The sequence below is a fragment of the Pristiophorus japonicus genome, chromosome 22, assembly GCF_044704955.1.
Source record: "Pristiophorus japonicus isolate sPriJap1 chromosome 22, sPriJap1.hap1, whole genome shotgun sequence".
Taxonomy (NCBI): domain Eukaryota; kingdom Metazoa; phylum Chordata; class Chondrichthyes; family Pristiophoridae; genus Pristiophorus; species Pristiophorus japonicus.
The window spans coordinates 60,397,524-60,418,724 of record NC_091998.1 but is presented as its reverse complement, the minus strand read 5'-3'; the positions used below and the strand labels follow the sequence as shown (position 1 = coordinate 60,418,724).

Sequence of the window (21,201 nt, the reverse complement as noted above, 5' to 3'; positions counted from 1 at the left end):
TGCTCATCAACTGTCTCACTCTGTAATCTATTTTTCCAATCCACTTTTCCCAACTCTGCCTTCATACCTTTGCAGTCTCCTTTATTTAAGCTTAGGACACAGATTAGAGATTCAACTTTCTCAACCTCCAACTGAATTTGAAATTCAATCATGTTAAGGTCACTCATTCCTAGAGGATCCTTTATTAGGAGATTGTTTATTAATCCTGTCTCATTACACAGTACCAGATCTAAGATAGCCTGCTCCCTTGTTGGTTCCGCAACGTACTGATCAAGGAAACTATCTCGGATACACTCTATGAACTCTTTCTCAAGGCTACCCTGGCCAATTTGCTTTGTCCAAATTGTGAAGGTTAAAATCACCCATGATTATTGCTGTTCCTGGATTCCTCAGTGAGACAACCAATCAGAAAGTGACCTCGGAGGGTGACTGGGAATGTGGTTTACATTAAGATATCTTAAATACATAGATATTAAATATATAGATATAACACATAAAGCTATTAGTTCTCAATTTCAGAATAAGTATAAGTACATCGGAGCACCATTCTAAAACTGAACGGCAGTAATTAATTTACAGGCAGAGACTCCAGTGAGTGTATAGTAGGATTAATTGGTGCTGGAATCATTTTGAGTGTTGAACTGGCTGGATTCTTAATCTTTAAGTGTGTGAGAAAGTAAGAGTTAAAGGATTAACTTTTTTTTTAAATCCTTACTTCAATCTTCACTCTAAAGAAATAACTTGCGTTTATTTTCTGGTGCAGACACGATGGGCCGAATGGCCTCCTTCTGTGCCATAAATTTCTATGACTATGATTTATACAATGCCTTTCATGAGCTCAGAATGTCTAGAAATACTTTAGAATCAATTAAATACTTTTGAAGTGTACTCACTGTTGTAAACTAGCAAAACGTGGCAACCAATTGCCGCACAGCAAGCTCCCACAAACTGCAATGAAATAAATGATCAGTTCATTTATTTTTAGTGATGTTGGTTGCCGGATAAATATTGGCCCCAGGACACTATGGACAACTCCCCTGGTCCTCTTCCAAATAGTGGCCGTTGGCTCTTTTACATCCACCTTAGAGGGCAGAGAAAACTTTGGTTTAATGCTTTATCTGAAAGACAGCACCTCTGACACTGCAACGCTCCCTCAGTACTGGCACAGGGAGTATCGGCCTGGATTATAAAGTTCATTGGGACGTCCTGAGGTCATGAAAGGCACTATAGAATGCAAGTCTTTCTTTTTTTTCTTTTCTTCATGGGGTCAAGCCCCACCCCAAATCCTTCTTGGACAAAGTGGGCCAGGAGGGGGCAACTTTTCAAAGGTTGAGAGCCAGAATTAAATGATATGCTTATAAATGTACGTTACAGTAACTTGCAGATAGAGAGAACCTGGCAAGACATTGTGAAGATAGCCCGCAAAGTGGCTTTTGATGTGTTATATTCCCAGCCGTGGTCTTGGAATTTGGATTGCACACTCTCCTGCCTGTCTCATTCCCTTCCTCTTTCCATGTCTCATTCATCCTCTCCTTTCTCCTCTTCTTATGCTCTCCCTCTCATCCTCAGTCTCTGCCTCCCCTTTCACATTCCGCAGTCTCTCTCATCTCCCAGGGGTTCTGGGCAGCATCTGCTCCTGCTGAAGAGCCGCTTCGCCCTCTGGAGTGAGCATTGAATTGATACTCCTTGTCAAGGGCTGCCCAGCATTAAACTGAAATATTGTCATGCTTTCTTACAAGTTTTCTTACAACACAAGACTATGATGCTTCATTTCAAATAAGTGATGTTTTCTCACTAGTTGCCCACTTCCTGATTTGACTTGCAGTGATACATCAACAATTTCTAATTAAATACAGAGTGAGCAGCACAGGAAGAAGCCATTCAGCCCAAGCGACCAGTTGGACAGGCTCCGGGTAAGTAATGCAATGAATGTAATTCAATTCCAGCACCAACGTCGTCCTTTGTTGGTGTTGTGACTTTATTAAGAAAGATTCCGTGATTGATGCCTTCTAAAGATTTCTACATACTATTGAGATGTGGGCTTGGGACTCAAGTCTATCGTGCAGGACATCTTTGTAGTACAAGGGACGAGAAAAGTCCAGCAGCCCGTAATTTAGGTCCACACTCCCAGTGCAGTACTGTGGGAGCCCCGCACTGTTGGAGGTGCCATATTTTGGATGAGACCTTAAACCGAGGCTCCGTCTACATTACGAACCCCCGTCTCTCTCTGTTCCTCCTCTCATTCCTCCGTACAATACTTCATTGCCTCCCTCCTACCTTGCATCCTTCCCTCTCTCCCTCCTTCCCAACTTGCTTCATACGAACTTAAAAATATAAAAATAAGAGCAGGAGCAGGTCATTTGTCCCCTCGAGCCTGCTCTGCCATTTAATAAGATCATGGCTGATCTGATCTTGGGTTCAGCTCCACTTCCCTGACCGCTCCCCATACCCCTTGACTCCCATATCGGTCAAACATCAGTCTATCTCCACCTTAAATATATTCAATGACGCAGCCTGCACAGCTATCTGGGGCAGAGAATTCCAAATTTACGACTCTCTGAGAGAAGAAATTCCTCCTCATCTCAGTTCTAAATGGGCAAACTCTTATTCATAAACTATACACCCTAGTTCTAGATTCCCCCACGAGTGGAAACATCCTCTCTGCATCCACCTTGTCGAGGCCCGCCCCGCCCCCCTGTATCATATGTTTCAATAAGATCGCCTCTCTTCTAAACTCTAATGAGTACAGACCCAACTTGCTCAACCTTTTGTCATAAGTTAACCCTTTATCTCAGCACTCAACCTAGTGACCACCTCTGAAATACAAGTATATCCATCCTTAAATAATGAGACCGAAACTGTACGCAGTACTCTAGGTGTTCTCACCATATCCTGTACAGTTGTAGAAGAACTTCCTTGCTTTTATACTCTATTCCCCTTGCAATAAAAGCCAACATTTAATTTTCCTTCCTCATTGCTTGCTGTACCTGAGTCCTAACTTTTTGTGTTTCATGCACAAGGACCCCCAGGTCTGTGTACTGCAGTATTTGTAATCTCTCGCGATGTAAATAATTATTGGCTTTTTTATTTTTCCTGCCAAAGTGGATTAACTTACATTTTCCCACATTATACTCTAGCTGCCAAATGTTTGCCACTCACTTAGCCTGTCTATATCCCTTTGCAGATTCTTTGTGTCCTCCACACAACTTGCTTTCCCACCCATCTTTGTATCATCAGCAAATTTGGTTACATTACACTCGGTCCCTTCATCCAAGTTATTAATATAGATTGTAAATATTTGAGACCCTAGCATCGATCCTTGTGATATCCCGCTAATTACAGTTTGCCAACTGCAAAGTGATCCATTTATCCCGACTCACTATTATCTGTTAGGTTTTGCATCCTTTCACTCCTCTCTCCTTCACTCCTTCCTTCCTTCGATCCCTCATTTCCTACGCTCCTGTCCCCTTGGATTGGAAATGTCACTTCATTATTTAAGAAGGATGAGAGGTAAAACTTGGCTATAGGCCTATTAGTCTGATGTGTGTTGTGAAGAGGTGACTAGAATCTGTTATTAGGGACAGAGTGACTGAGCACTTGGACAAATACGACCTGATCAGAAAGAGCCAGCTTGGATTTGTAAAGGGTAAATCATGTCCAACGAACCAAGTTGAATGTTTTCAGGAGGTAACTAATGTGCTAGATAAGGAAGTGTCTATGGATGTTATTTATATCGACTTTCCACAGTCCCTAAATTGTCAGACTGCTTATCCAACATCCAATTCTGGATGAGCTGAAATTTTCTCCAATTAAATATAGGGAAGACTGAAGCCATTGTTTTCGGTCCCCGCCACAAACTCCGTTCCCTAGCCATTGACTCCATCCCTCTCCCTAACTTCTGTCTGAGGCTGAGCCAGACTGTTGGCAAACTCGGTGTCATATTTGACCCTGAAATGAGATTTCGACCACATATCCACAGCTTAACAAAGAACGTCTATTTTCACCTCCGTAACATCACCCGTCTCCACCCTTGCCTCAGCTCATCTGCTGCTGAAGCCCTCATCCATGCCTTTGTTACCTATAGACTTGACTGTTCCAACGCACTCCTAGCTGGCCTCGCGCATTCGACCCTATGTAAACTAGAGGTGATCTAAAACTTGGCTGCCCATATCCTAACTCGCACCAAGTCCCGCTCACCCATCACCCCTGTGCTCGCTGACCTACATTGTCTTCTGGTTAAGCAACGCCTCGACTTCAAAATCGGTGGATATGTACTCCAAGACTCCTTTTTTTCCTCTACACTTTTCTGTGTCCTACCATTTAATATGTATTCCCTTGCCTCCCCAAATGCATTACCTCACACTTTCCGGATTGAATTCCATTTGCCACTGCTCAGCCCATCTGGCAAGTTCATTGATATCTTCCTGCAGCCTACAGCTTCTTTCTTCATTTAGTATCGTCTGCAAACTTCTTAATCATACCCCCTACATTCAAAACTAAATCATTGATATATACCACAAAAAGCAAGGGACATAGTACTCAGCCCTGTGGAACCCCACTGGAAACAGTCTCCCAGTCACAAAAACATCCATCAATCATTACACTTTGCTTCCTGCCTCCGAGCCAATTTTGGATACAACTTGCCAGTTTGCCCATGGGCTTTTACTTTTGTGACCAATCTGTCATGTAGGACCTTATCAAACACTGCTTGAAATACACTACCCTCATCGACCCTCATTGTTACCTCCTCAAAAAATTCAAATCAAGAGTAGTAGAAATCTGGAACTCATTGCCCTTAAAAAGCTGTTGAGGCTGGGTGTCAACTAAAAATTTCAGAATTGAGTGGCATAATATTTTTGTTCGGCAAGGATATTAACGGTAACATAGAAAATAGGTGTAGGAGTAGGCCATTCGGCCCTTTGAGCCTGCACCAGCATTCAATATGAACATGGCTGATCATGCAACTTCAGCACCTCATTCCTGCTTTCTCTCCATACCCCTTGATCCCTGTAGCCGTAAGGGCCACATCAAACTCCCTTCTGAATATATCTAATGAACTGGCCTCAACAACTTTCTATGGTAGAGAATTCCACAGGTTCATAATTCTCTGAGTGAAGAAGTTTCTCCTCATCTCCGTCCTAAATGGCTTACCCCTTATCCTTAGACTGTGACCCTCGATTCTGGACTTCCCTCAACTTCGGGAACATTCTTCCTGCATCCATCCTATCGAATCATGTCAGAATTTTATATGTTTCTCTGAGATCCACTTTCATTCTTGTAAATTCCAGTGAATTTAAGCCGAGTCGATCCAGTCTTTCTTCATATGTCTGTCCTGCCATTTTGTGAATCAGTCTGGTGACCCTTGGCTGCACTCCCTCAATAGCAAGAATGTCCTTCCTCAGATTAGGAGACTAAAACTGTACACAATATTCAAGGTGTGGCCTCACCAAGGCCCTGTACAACTGCAGTAAGACCTCGCTGCTCCTACACCCAAATCCTCTCGCTATGAAGGCCAACATGCCATTTGCCACCTTGACTGCCTGCTGTACCTGCATGCCAACTTTCAGTGACTGATGTACCATGACACCAAGGTCTCGTTGCACCTCCCCTTTTCCTAACATGTCACCATTCAGATAATATTCTGCCTTCCTGTTTTTGCCACCAAAGTGGATAACCTCACATTTATCTACATTATACTGCATCTGCCATGCATTTGCCCACTCACCTAACCTGTCCAAATCACCCTGCAGCCTCTTAGCATCCTCCTCACAACTCACACTGTCACCCTGCTTAGTGTCATCTGCAAACTTGGAGATATTACATTAAATTCCTTCGTCTAAACCATTAATGTATATTGTAAATATCTGGGGTCCCAGCACTGAACCTTGTAGCACCCCACGAGTCACTGCCTGCTGTTCTGAAAAGGACCTATTTATTCCGACTCTTTGCTTCCTGTCTGCCAACCAGTTCTCTATCCATGTCAATACGTTACCCCCAATACCATGTGCTTTAATTTTGCACACTAATCTCTTGTGTGGGACCTTGTCGAAAGCATTTTGAAAGTCCAAATACACCACATCCACTGGTTCTCCGTTGTCCACTCTATTGGTCACATCCTCAAAAAATTCTGTGGAACCAAAGCAGAAAGATGAAGTCAAGAAAGAGATCTATTTGAATGGTAGAACAAGATCACGGGACTGAATGTCCTCCTCCTGTTCTTATATTACAGCACTATTCAGTATCAATAATTAATCCCAAAACTATTCAGTATCAATAATCAAACCCAACACTCTTCAATATCAATAATCAATGGCTCCAATTGTGGGAGGAATTTTCTAATTGGACACAAAGATACCAAATACAGATCATGCCGAGTGTCACTCTGCTCATTTCCTTTTCTGTTACCGAAGAAAGAGGAGGAGGATCTGGAAATCAAACCTAACCACTGCATCAATTCATGTAAAGTTCATCATATTTACGCAAACTGCGAGCATGACGAGAGTCCTGTGTATGGGAATGTGTAATCTCAGCAAGAATGAGAATCACTCACTCTGGGAACAGCACAGAAGAAGAGAATGATTCGGAACTCCACTTTACCTTCCTAGTAACCAAAGGGCTTTAACCCCCTGCCCGCCCCTCACCCGGTCACCAACACCCAAAAATAGTTTTAAACTGCTTGACATAATGAGATGTAGTTTCTGCGTGCTGATGTTGCCTCACAAAGTTGAGTGCTGCTACGGCCCAGATCATTGTCACTGGGTTTAATTGTGTATGTGCTCGTTCAGCATTGCCCCTCACTGTTTCAGTCGTTGTTCTCTCCATTGTGATTATAAATGTTTTTAAGTATTGATCGATATTCCACCAGGACAGCACATACAAATTCATTCCTGTGTGCGTGTTTGAGGGAATTTTCATTTTGTTAATCACTTTCCTGTCTGCGAATGTTTACAGCATGGTCCTTGCCAAGTGTAGACTCCAGGAGAAGCAGGGTTCGAGGATAATTGGACCAGTGCAGATCGGTATTATTTACTCGCTATTTAACTGTCATGCATGCTTCTGCTTATGTCATACTTTGATTTTATATTACCATTCATAGTTAAATAGCAAAACTAACAGCAATCTGGGAAGCAGCGACGCAAAGTTGGTTGGAGAATTGGGAGATTTCCTGCAGTGCAGCCTGACGAACTGGGAGACGTGAAACACTGGTAGCAGAGTGTAATTACAACGTGACATGTTTACATTGTCAGTTCCCATTGTAGAAACGTAGAAAATAGGTGCCAGGAGTAGGTAATTCGGCCCTTCGGGCCTGCACCGCCATTCAATTAGTTCATGGCTGAACATGCAACTTCAGTACCCCATTCCTGCTTCCTCGCCATACCCCTTGATCCCCCGAGTAGAAAGGACTACATCTAACTCCTTTTTGAATATATTTAGTGAATTGGCCTCAACAACTTTCTGTGGTAGAGAATTCCACAGGTTCACCACTCTCTGGGTGAAGAAGTTTCTCCTCATCTCTGTCCTAAATGGCTTACCCCTTATCCTTAGACTGTGACCCCTGGTTCTGGACTTCCCCAACATTGGGAACATTCTTCCTGCATCTAACCTGTCTAAACCCATCAGAATTTTAAACGTTTCTATGAGATCCCTCTCATTCATTCTTCTGAACTCCAGTGAATACAAACCCAGTTGATCCAGTCATTCTTGACATGTCAGTCCCGCCATCCCGGGAATCAGTCTGGTGAACCTTCGCTGCACTCCCTCAATAGCAAGAATGTCCTTCCTCAAGTTAGGAGACCAAAACTGGACACAATACTCCAGGTGTGGCCTCACCAAGGCCCTGTACAACTGTAGCAACACCTCCCTGCCACTGTACTAAAATCCCCTCGCTATGAAGGACAACGTGCCATTTGCTTTCTTAACCGCCTGCTGTACCTGCATGCCAACCTTCAATGACTGATGTATCATGACACCCAGGTCTCGTTGCACCTCCCCTTTTCCTAATCTGTCACCATTCAGATAATAGTCTGTCTCTCTGTTTTTACCAGCAAAGTGGATAACCTCACATTTATCCACATTATACTTCATCTGCCATGCATTTGCCCACTCACCTAACCTATCCAAGTCACTCTGCAGCCTCATAGCATCCTCCTCGCAGCTCACACTGCCACCCAACTTAGTGTCATCTGCAAATTTGGAGATACTACATTTAATCCCTTCGTCTAAATCATTAATGTACAATGTAAACAGCTGGGGCCTTAGCACAGAACCTTGCGGTACCCCACTAGTCACTGCCTGCCATTCTGAAAAGTACCCATTTACTCCTACTCTTTGCTTCCTGTCTGACAACCAGTTCTCAATCCACGTCAGCACACTACCCCCAATCCCATGTGCTTTAACTTTGCACATTAATCTCTTGTGTGGGACCTTGTCGAAAGCTTTCTGAAAGTCCAAATACACCACATCAACTGGTTCTCCCTTGTCCACTCTACTGGAAACATCCTCAAAAAATTGCAGAAGATTTGTCAAGCATGATTTCCCTTTCACAAATCCATGCTGACTTTGACCTATCATGTCACCTCTTTCCAAATGCACTGTTATCACATCCTTAATAATTGATTCCATCATTTTACCCACTACCGATGTCAGGCTGACCGGTCTATAATTCCCTGTTTTCTCTCTCCCTCCTTTTTTAAAAAGTGGAGTTACATTGGCTACCCTCCGCTCCATAGGAACTGATCCAGAGTCTATGGAATGTTGGAAAATGACTGTCAATGCATCTTCTATTTCCAAGGCCACCTCCTTAAGTACTCTGGGATGCAGACCATCAGGCCCTGGGGATTTATCGGCCTTCAATCCCATCAATTTCCCCAACACAATTTCCCGACTAATAAGGATTTCCCTCAGTACCTCCTTCTTACTCGACCCTCTGACCCCTTTTCTATCTGGAAGGTTGTTTGTGTCCTCCTTTGTGAATACTGAACCAAAGTACTTGTTCAATTGGTCTGCTATTTCTTTGTTCCCTATTATGACTTCCCTTGATTCTGACTGCAGGGCATCCTACGTTTGTCTTTACTAATCTTTTTCTCTTTGCATATCTATAGAAGCTTTTGCAGTCTGTTTTAATGTTCCCTGCATGCTTCTTCTCGTACACCATTTTCCCTGCCCTAATCAAACCCTTTGTCCTCCTCTGCTGAGTTCTAAATTTCTCCCAGTCCCTGGGTTCGCTGCTATTTCTGGCCAATTTGTATGCCACTTCCTTGGCTTTAATATTATCCCTGATTTCCTTTGATAGTCATGGTTGAGCCACCTTCCCTTTTTTATTTTTTCACCAAACAGGGATGTACAATTGTTGTAGTTCATCCATGCGGTCTCTAAATGTCTGCCATTGCCCATCCACTGTCAACCCCTTAAGTATCATTCGCCAATCTATCCTAGCCAATTCACGCCTCACACCTTCAAAGTTACCCTTCTTTAAGTTCTGGACCATGGTCTCTGAATTAACTGTTTCATTCTCCATTCTAATGTAGAATTCCACCATATTATGGTCACTCTTCCCCAAGGGGCCTCGCACAACGAGATTGCTAATTAATCCTCTCTCATTACACAACACCCAGTCTAAGATGGCCTCCCCCCTAGTTGGTTCCTCGACATGTTGGTCTAGAAAACCATCCCTTATGCACTCCAGGAAATCCTCCTCCACCGTATTGCTTCCAGTTTGGTTAGCCCAATCTATATGCATATTAAAGTCACCCATGATAACTGCTGCACCTTTATTGCATGCACCCTAATTTCCTGTTTGATGCCCTCCCCAACATCACTACTACTGTTTGGAGGTCTGTACACAACTCCCACTAACATTTTTTGCCCTTTGGTGTTCTGCAGCTCTACCCATATTGATTCCACATCATCCAAGCTAATGTCCTTCCTAACTATTGCATTAATCTCCTCTTTAACCAGCAATGCTACCCCACCTCCTTTTCCTTTTATTCTATCCTTCCTGAATGTTGAATACCCTTGGATGTTGAGTTCCCAGCCCTGATCATCCTGGAGCCACCTCTCTGTAATCCCAATCACATCATATCTGTTAACATCGATTTGCACAGTTAATTCATCCACTTTATTACGGATACTCCTTGCATTAAGATACAAAGCCTTCAGGCTTGTTTTTTTAACAACCTTTGTCCTTTTAGAATGATGATGTAGTGTGGCCCTTTTTGTTTCTTGCCTTTGTTTACTCAGCCTTCCACTATTTCTTTTTACCTTTCTACCATCTGTTTCTGACTCCATATTACTTCGCCCTATCTCGCTGCATAGGTTCCCATCCCCCTGCCATATTAGTTTAAAAACTCCCGAACTGCATTAGCAAATGTTACCCCTAGGACATCAGTTTCAGTCCTGCCCAAGTGCAGACCGTCCCTTTTGTAAAAATGGATGGAGGAAATTATGATAGGAAACGTTGCTTTAGAAGTAAGATTTTTGATATATTGTAAATGGATAAAACAGATTTGATGACAGAATAAACTACTGCTACAATAAACAAATATTTTAGTATTTCAATCTTGGAAAGTTCAATTAGCAACTGCCATGATGGCTCAGTGGAACCATGTGGTGTGACATAGAATACAGAGGCCAAGGTCCAAGATCCTGGTTCTCAATCAGAAATTGGGTCAAGGACTGAGAAAAGATGTAATGCTCCTTCTCGTGATGTGTAACTGATGATTCTCTCTGTTAAGCATGGGTTGAGTGAAGGCAGAATTTGGTTTGTGGGTGCTGCCCTCCATGGTCAAACAGCCAATTTGTCACAGACATGTAGAATGGCCACATATTTCTGACTATTAGTTGAACTTTAGTTGACTCATAGCAACAGGATAAGGCCCATTCAACCCCTCTAGCCTATTACATGGCAACAGGAGGAGGCCCATTCAGCCCCTCAAGCCTATTACATAAGAACAGCATGAGGCTATTCAGACCCCTCGAGCCTGTCACATAGGAACAGGAGTGGGGCGCAATCAGCTCCTTGAGGCTGTTGCATATGAACAAGAGGATGTCATTCAGCCCTGCGAGCCTGTTGAATAGGAAAAGAATCACCCTTTCAGCCCCTCGAGCGTGCTGCACAATTCAATTAGATCTCTACCTCAACTCCATTTATCTTTGCTCCTCATCCCGCTTTCCTGTTTCGAACAAACATCAACCTATGTGCTGTTGTGGTTCAGTGGATTTAGTATGTGCTCTCTTGCCCTGTCACCTCCAGATCAGAAGGTTGTGGGTTCAAGTCCTACTCTAGAGACTTGAACACGTAATCCATGATGACACTCCACAGTGCCAATACCGTGGGAGAGCTGCACTGTTGGAGAGGCCGTACTGAGGTAGCACTGCACTAGCGGAGGGGCAGTACTGAGGGAGCGCCACGTTGACAGAGGGGCAGTATGGAGGGAAGGCTGCATTGTTGGAGGGGCAGTTCTGAGGGAGCACTGAACTGTCGGAGGGGCAGTAATGATGGAGTGCTGCACTGGCGGAGGGGCAGTACTGAGGGAGCACGGCACCGGTGGAGTGGTAGTACTGTGGGAGTGCTGCACTGGTGGAGGGGCAGTATTGAGAAGCGCTGCACTGATGGAGGGGTAGTAGTGCGTGAGTACTGCACTGTCGAATTGGCAGTATTGAGGGAGTTGCTCCTCTGTCGAAGGTGCCTTCATTCAGCTGGGACATTAAGCTACAGCTCTGTCTGGACTCTCAAATAGAAGTAAATGTGCCCATGGCCACTAATAGAAGAAGAGCTGAGACGTTCTCCCCAGTGTCCCGAGATCAATATTTATCTCTCAACCAACATCACTAAAAAGCAGATGATCTGGTCATTAACACGTTGCTGTTTATTTGGAGCTTGCTGTGCCGTGAATTCAACATTGCAACAGTGACTCCACTTCAAAAGTACTTCATTGGCTGTAAAGCGCTTTGAGACGTCCTGAAGTTGTGAAAGGCGCTGCAGAAATGCAATCTTACTTTGTTGTCCTTTATTAATGCCATGCAACTCACTTCAGAGCAACTTTCATCTCAGTGAAACAAATTATGTCGCAAAGACATTGTTTCATTTTTTTTTGATATCTCCAGAGCTGTCAGGCAAGAGGTGAGGTCTCATTTACTCCTTTCTCTTTCAGACCTTGAGAGTGAGAACTGATGAAATATCTGGGAGAGAATAATAGTCAGGAAATGTGATTTAGCTCCTGTCACTTCTCCAAGGTAATATCATCGTCAGCTCACATACAATTATGGTTAATAGTCTTTGCAAAATATCTTATTGAGTTATGATTAGCAACCAAATTAAGCAGTGACCCAGCATATTAACTCGCACCAAGTCCCGTTCATCCATCATTCCCATGCGAGCTGACATACATTGGCTCCCAGTCCGGCTACAGATTTGGAGGAGGTTTGCGTGAGTGGAGAGAGGCCATGGAGTGATTTGAAGTCGAGGATGAGAACATAATAAGAACATAAGAATTAGGAACAGGAGTAGGCCATCTATCCCCTCGAGCCTGCTCCGCCATTCAACAAGATCATGGCTGATCTGGCCGTGGACTCAGCTCCACTTACCCGCCCGCTCCCCGTAACCCTTAATTGCCTTATTTGTTAAAAATCTATCTATCTGTGACTTGAATACATTCAATGAGCTATCCTCAACTGCTTCCTTGGGCAGAGAATTCCACAGATTCACAACCCTCTGGGAGAAGAAATTCCTTCTCAACTCGGTTTTAAATTGGCTCCCCCATATTTTGAGGCTGTGCATCCTAGTTCTAGTCTCCACGACCAGTGGAAACAACCTCTCTGCCTCTATCTTGTCTATCCCTTTCATTAGTTTAAATGTTTCTAGAAGATCACCCCTCATCCTTCTGAACTCCAACGAGTAAAGACCCAGTCTACTCAATCTATTATCATAAGATAACCCCCTCATCTCCGGAATCAACCTAGTGAATCGTCTCTGTACCCCCTCCAAAGCTAGTATATCCTTCCTTAAGTAAGGTGACCAAAACTGCACACAGTACTCCAGGTGCGGCCTCACCAATACCCTATACAGTTGCAGCAGGACCTCCCTGCTTTTGTACTCCATCCTTCTCGCAATGAAGGCCAACATTCCATTCGCCTTCCTGATTACCTGCTGCACCTGCAAACTAACTTTTTGGGATTCATGCACAGACCCCCAGGTCCCTCTGCACCGCAGCATGTTGTAATTTCTCCCCATTCAAATAATATTCCCTTTTACTGTTTTTTTTCCCAAGGTAGATGACCTCACACTTTCCGACATTGTTTTCCTTCTGCCAAACCTTAGCCCATTCGCTTAACCTATCTAAATCTCTTTGCAGCCTCTCTGTGACCTCTACACAACCCGCTTTCCCACTAATCTTTGTAACTGCAAATTTTATTACACTACACTCTGTCCCCTCTTCCAGGTCATCTATGTATATTGTAAACAGTTGTGGTCCCAGCACCGACCCCTGTGGCATACCACTAACCACCGATTTCCAACCCGAAAAGGACCCATTTATCCCGACTCTCTGCTTTCTGTTAGCCAGCCAATTCTCTATCCATGCTAATACATTTCCTCTGACTCCGCGTACCTTTATCTTATGCAGTAACTTTTTGTGTGACACCTTAACGAATGCCTTTTGGAAATCTAAATACACCACATCCATCGGTATACCTCTATCCACCATGCTCGTTATATCCTCAAAGAATTCCAGTAAATTAGTTAAACATGATTTCCTCTTCATGAATCCATGCTGTGTCTGCTTGATTGCACTATTCCTATCTAGATGTCCCGCTATTTCTTCCTTAATGATAGTTTCAAGCATTTTTCCCACTACAGATGTTAAACTAACTGGCCTATAGTTACCTGCCTTTTGTCTGCCCCCTTCTTTAAACAGAGACGTTACATTAGCTGCTTTCCAATCCGCTGGTACCTCCCCAGAGTCCAGAGAATTTTGGTAGATTATAACGAATGCATCTGCTATAACTTCCGCCATCTCTTTTAATACCCTGGGATGCATTTCATCAGGACCAGGGGACTTGTCTACCTTGAGTCCCATTAGCCTGTCCAGCACTACCCCCCCTAGTGATAGTGATTATCTCAAGGTGCTCCCTTCCCACATTCCTGTGACCAACAATTTTTGGCATGGTTTTTGTGTCTTCCACTGTGAAGACCGAAGCAAAATAATTGTTTAAGGTCTCAGCCATTTCCACATTTCCCATTATTAAATCCCCCTTCTCATCTTCTAAGGGACCAACATTTACTTTAGTCACTCTTTTTTCCGTTTTATATATCTGTAAAAGCTTTTACTATCTGTTTTTATGTTTTGCACAAGTTTACCTTCGTAATCTATCTTTCCTTTCTATCTTTGGGATGAGGATTTTAAATTTGAGGCATTGTCGAACGGAGCCAATGAAGGTGAACGAGCACTTGGAGTAAAGGTTGAGAAGAGAATGGGGATAATAACTGGGGGAATAAATCTATCCCGATGCTCGAGCTTCGATAGAACTGTCCTGAAATTTGTGTCATCGTCTTGTCTTCATGGCAACTGCTCACCAAAATAACAAAGCAGCATTTAGAATCGACAGGTAGTTCAGCGCTCAGCCTAAAGCTCATTGTCACCATGATAAGTGGGCAAAATAACCGAAAGATAGAAAGAAGGCAAACCAGGAAATGTATAAAGGTCTCAAATACACAGGGGTGGAAATTTGGTCATGCCTTGGTTTCAGCGTCAACCTGGGCAGAGCGGTAAATTTGGCGCTGGCAAATGGTTTGTATCTGCCATCGCAATATTCATCAGCTGGGCCCTGAGTTTGGAGTGGAGCACTGAGGGAGACGTTGCACATGTCTTTTAGGCCTCTAGGCCGGCTGACCAGATCAAAATTGCGAGCTAAACAGCTGGTCTCCGAGCGACCTAAGAGAGACCTCGGGGTGGGGGGGAGGGGGGGAGCACACCAAAAACATTCCCAATAAATAACTCACGCCAGCACAACATAAATCGCAATGAAAAAAAAATCTTATGCACTGACCTCAGGTTGACATTACTCTCACTGCGGACGCTACAGCTTGGAACACCACCTAGTTGGAGGACAGAAGATTGGGAAGCTTTTAAAAGCCAGAAAAGGATGACTAAAAAGATGATTAAGAAAGGGAAGTAAACTAGCACGAAATATAAAAACAGTAAGCATGAGTTTCTATAGGTAGATAAGAAAGGAAAAGAGTGGCTAGAGTAAATGTTGGTCTCTTGGAGGACGAGACCGGGGAATTAGTAATGGGGAACATGGAGATGACAGAAACTCTGAACAAATATTTTGTCTAAGTCTTTTCGGTGGAGGACACTAATAACATTCCAGCAGTGGATAGTCAAGGGCGAAAGGCGGGGAGGAACTTAACAATCACAATCACTAAGGAGGTTGTACTCAGTAAGATAATGGGACTAAAGGCGGATAAATCCCCTGGACCTGATGGCTTGCATCCTAGGGTCTTAAGAGAAGTAGCGGCAGGGATAGCAGATGCATTGGTTGTAATTTACTAAAATTCCCTGGATTCTGGGGAGGTCCCAGCAGATTGGAAAACTGCAAATGTAACCCCCCCCTATTTAAAAAAGGAGGCAGACAAAAAGCAGGAAACTATAGACCAGTTAGCCTAACATTTGTGGTTGGGAAAATGTTGGAGTTCATTATTAAAGAAGCAGTAGCAGCACATTTGGAAAAGCAAAATTTGGTCAGGCAGAGTCAGATTTATGAAGGGGAAGTTATGTTTGACAAATTTGCTCGAATTATTTGAAGATGTAACGAACAGGGTGGATAAAAGGGAACCATTGGAGGTAGTGTATTTGGATATCCAGCAGGCATTTGACAAGGTGCCACATAAAAGTTAACTGCACAAGATAAAAGATCACGTGTTTGGGGATAATATATTAGCATGGATAGAGGATTGGCTAATGAATAGAAAACAGAGAGTAGGGATAAACGGTTCATTCTCGGGTTGGCAATCAGAAACCAGTGGGGTGCCGAAGGGATCAGTGCTGGGACCCCAACTATTTACCATCTATATTAAAGACTTGGAAGAAGGGAAAGAGTGTAACGTAGCCAAGTTTTCTGACAATACAAAGATGGAAGGAAAAGCAATGTGTGAGGAGGACACACAAAATCTGCAAAAGGACATAGACAGGCTAAGTGAGTGGGAAAAATTTGGCAGATGGAGTATAATGTTGGAAAGTGTAGGTCATGCACTTTGGCAGAAAAAAATCAAAGAGTAAGTTATTATTTAAATGGAGAAAAATTGCAAAGTGCTGCAGTACAGCGGGACCTGGAGGTATTGTGCATGAAACACAAAAGTTTACTATTCAGGTACAGCAAGTGATCAGGAAGGCCAATGGAATCTTGGCCTTGGTTGCAAAGGGGGTGGAATATAAAAGCAGAGAAGTCTTGCTACAGTTGTACATGGTATTGGTGAGGCCACACCTGGAATACTGCGTCCAGTTTTGGTTTCTATATTTACGAAAGGATATACTTGTTTTGGAGGCATTCAGAGAAGGTTCACAAGGTTGATTCGAGAGATGAGGGAGTTGACTTATGAGGAAAGGTTGAGTAGGTTGGGCCTCTACTCATTGGAATTCAGAAGAATGAGAGGTGATCTTATGGAAACGTATAAGATTATGAGGGGGCTTGACAAGATGGATGAAGAGAGGATGTTTCCGCTGAGAGAATAGACTAGAACTAGAGGGCATAATCTTAGAATAAGGGGCCATACATTTAAGACAGATGAGAAATTTCTTCTCTCAGAGGGATGTGGATCTGTGGAATTCGCGGCCTCAGAGAGCTGTGGAAGCTGGGGCATTGAATACATTTAAGGCAGAAATCGACAGTTTCTTGAACGATAAGGGGTTATGGAGAGCAGGCAGGGAAGTGGACCTGAGTCCATGATCAGATCAGCCATGATCGTATTAAATGGCGGAGCAGGCTCGAGGGGCCATATGGATTTCTCCTGCTCCTATTTCTTATATTCTTATGAATCTTTCACAGTCATGTTGAATCTCCCTCAAGCACCCTATTGTTCCCATAGGCGCGGCCATCTGGACCCTGCCAGTTTAGCCAAGTGTGCATGTAATTTAACTTAGATTTTTAGCTGTTAATCAAAACAGAAATGTTTTCAAAGTCTCTCTGTCGGTTGGCTGAATCAGCCACCAACAAAAATTTAATCTTGGTTATTCGATTATCGTTTCCTCATCGCCATTGTTATGTTTTCGGTACGACCTCACAAACACACAGGTTGTAAAATGGCTGATAACTTCAGGAAGACAATCACATGACTTGTTCCCTCTTTATTGTTGTAAACAGCAATGGCTGCAACGCCACAGTATTGCACTGGGTGGAGCTATATATATTACAATTTATATCGTGCCTTTCATGATGTGAGAATGTCCAAAAACTCTTCACACTTTTGAAGTGCAGTCATTGTTGTAATGTAGGAAACAGGGCCGTCCATTTGTGCCCAACAAACTGCCACATACATTGAGCAAATAAAAGAGCAGATAATGTGATTTACTGTTGTTGGTGTGGGATAAATATTGGTCAGGGCATTGGGAATAACTTCACTGCTCTTCTTCAAAATCATGCCAGGGGATCTTTTACATCCCCCTGAAAGAGCAGACGGGCCTCAGTTAAATGTTTCATGCAAAAGACCACACCTCCGACATGCAGTACACCCTCAGTTCTGCACTGGGAGTATCAGCCTAGATTCTGTGCTCAGGTCTCTGGATTGGGAGTTGAACTCACAACCTTTTGACTTCGAGGTGGGAGGAGAATGCTACCACTTAGCCATCAATAGTTAAGGGGATGTATGAGAAAATTACAGGCTTTGATGAAGCAGCACAAAATTGATAACTATTTGCTTTTAAGGATAGTTTGGTGAATGCTTGGATTTGACAAACATCGCTTATGGAGCTGTTGGTAATGTAAACCCAAAACGGCTTACATTTTTCCATGCAGAGGAGCGTCAGAACTCAGAACACCCGGCCAGAATCAATGGTGGATGCAAAATCCATGGCGGCTTTAACAATGAGAGTAGATAAATATTTGAACGAGGAAACATTTGCATGACTGTGGGGGAAGAGCAGAGGAGTGTGAGTAATTGGATAGCACTCTTTAAAGAGCTGCCATATGCATGATGGGCTGAATAGCCTCCTTCTGTACTGTATCATTCTATGAAGAATGGCAGGAACATGGGGAAAAGTAAATAGCTCTTTCAGAGAGCTGGCATAGGTCCGATGCACTCAATGACCTCCTTCTCTCATATAAAATGCTATGATTCCTTACCACACTGCCTCCACCACAGAATGCGATATCTGCAACTGCCTCTCCATTAGAAAAGCCTGCTGCAATGCTCTCTGTATTTTTTTCAATATGTATTATTCGTCCAAACTGGTATTTCGATATAATTATTGACGTCACCAGTATTATTTCATAAAGAATCCACATTGAATCTTTGGAAATTATAAAATGTGTTTTGGAATTTAGCTAGAACTTTATTTCTCCTTGTTATCTCTCCTATCATTGATACCAGAACAGAGAGGTTATACCCATTAGGAAAGATTGAAAATTCAGTGATAAATCCAAATGGAAATTCAAGAGAAACATCTTTACCCAAAACGCGGTAAGAAATGTGAAGCTCGCTAGCACAATTGTCGGGAACGGCAGCACAGGTACTAGACTAGTAATCCCGAGGCCTGGACTAATGATCTGGAAACGTGCATTGAAATCCCACCGTGCCAGCTGGGGAATTTAAATTCAATTAATTAAATTAATCTGGAACAAAAAGCTATTATCAGTAATGGTGACCATAAAACTACCGGATTGCCATAAAAACCCATCTGGTTCACTGACCTCCTTTAGGGAAGGAAATCTGCTGCCTTCACTGGGACTGGCCTGTATGTGACTCCAGAGCCACAGCAATGTGATTGACTAATAACTGCCCTCTGAAATGGCCGAGCAAGCCACTCAGTTGTACCAAACCACTACGACAAATTCACTGTCGGAATTCCTTCACCACACTGACTGCAGCGGTTGCAGCAGGCAATGGGTAATAAATGCTGGCCTGTAGTTGAGGTGAATATCCTGTTTAAGCATTTAAGAGGACACTAGCTAAACACATGAGGGAGGAAAGAAGCATATTCTAATTGGGTTAGATGGAGAGGAGTGGGAGGAGGCTCTTGTAGATCATAAACACCGGACATGTTGGGCCGAATAGCCTGTTTCGGTGCTGCATGTTAAAAGTAATCTTTCACTGGACTGTACCTGGGGCTGTTCCTGCAGACTTTTACCAGAAGGTGGCTCCCAGTGTCTGAAACGCCAGTGAGATTTTCATATGATGTTGAATTGTATGTAAAATCAATGTTACCAATGTCCCTATCTTTCTTATCTTTTTCAGCCTCACAATCCGACAAGATGTCTGCGCTTCTCAAGTTCTGGCCTCTTGAACATCCCTCATTATAACTGCTCAACCATCGGTGGCCGTCCCTTCAGCTGTCTGGACCCTAAGCTCTGGAAATCCCTCCCTAAACCTCTCCGCCTCTCTACCTCTCTTTCCTCCTTCAGGACGCTCGTTAAAACCTCCCTCTTTAAATAACCTTTTGATCATCTGCCTTAATTTCTTCTGTGGCTTGTGTCAAATTTATCTGTTTGTCTGTTACACTGTTGTGAAGCGCCTTGGGACATTTTACTACATTAAAGGCGCTATATAAATTAAAGTTATTATTATTTATTTCCAAAAGCTGAAAATGAAATATTGCTCCGAACAAATGGTGGCTGTAGTTCTAGGAGCTGTGACTGTGCTGTGTGAAGAACATTGTTGGGACTGTTCTGTATACAAATGAATACACCCTTTGTAATAATCCCTGGTTTCGATAAGTAACAGTTTCACAGTGTGGGCAGCAGTCAAATTTCTTTGACATGTTCCAAACCGTTTTGATTACTTCTGATTCTGGTCAACGCTTTAACGAGCCGACACATTTTAGTGGCCAGCAGAGCCCACAGGAGACTCCGGAGCCTCAGCAGTGGGGAGAGTCTCAGTGACACAGAGATGGAGAGCCGAAGGAAATCCATCGGTTTACTTGTCGTAACAACAGGAAATGTCATTGTGTTGATGGCGGATTCGATATGGTCACCAATGTATGACTTGGGACAGCAGTCTGATGAAAGGGCATCTACCTGATACGTTAACTCGGGTCCTCTCTCCACATATTTGACCTGCCCTGCTGATTGTTTCCAGCACGTTATGTTTTTATTTCAGATTTGCAGCATCTGCAGTATTTTACTTTTGGAACCTAATTTCCACCTGGGTTTCAACAGGAATTGGGTCTTGGGTTCCAGCTCCTGAGTTGTTGCACATGCCTGATAATCAGAAATCAAGTACCTCTCGTATTCTATGATGATCAGTCCTCGGCCCGCCACTGTTCATATTAATGAACTGGACAGTGGTGTCGGGAGCCTGGTCACTATATTTGCAGATGACACCAAAATCTGTGCAAGGATTAAAGCAATTGCTGAGTTCAATCAAATGAAACGAGATTTAAATGTGCTAGGTGATGGTGCTATAAAATGAAAAAAATGTTTAATTTAGTTAAATGTAGTGACTTGCATGTTGGTAGGGCCAACACAGCAGACACACATTATTTTCAGGAAATAGTACTGAAACAATTTGAAAGAGAATGATATATAGCTGTTAATGTGCACAGGTTACGGAAAGTTTATGATCAATGTAGAAAAACGATAGATAAAGCAGGCAGGATATTGTGTTGTACTAACTGAACATTTCAGTATTATTCAAAGAATAGCATTTTGACATTATGCAGGTTGCTGGTCAGTCTGCATCTTGCGCACTGTGCCCAGTTCTGAACTCCACGCCAACATGGTGGGTCATGAAGTGGCCTTGAAAAATGTCCATAGGAGAGCTATGAGAATGATTCCAAGCTTAAAGAACCTCAGCTACTCGGATAATCTCAAGAGCCTTGGTCTATTTAGTTTGAAGTAGCATAGACTTAGAGGTGACTTGATACAGGTCTATAAAATAATTAAGGGGCTGGATGGTATGTCTATTTGAGAGAATATTTTAGTTTGACAGCTTGGAAAGAAACAAGGAACTCAAGTTTACATTATGTAAGAATGGACTAGATTTGTCATTAT

At 43.1% G+C, this 21,201-nt stretch overlaps 1 pseudogene; it reads left to right on the top strand.

Moving 5' to 3' along the window:
* Positions 1–19,997, top strand: part of LOC139235077 (sialic acid-binding Ig-like lectin 13) — a 37,496-nt pseudogene extending 17,499 nt beyond the window's left edge.
* The last annotated feature ends 1,204 nt before the right edge of the window (positions 19,998–21,201 follow it).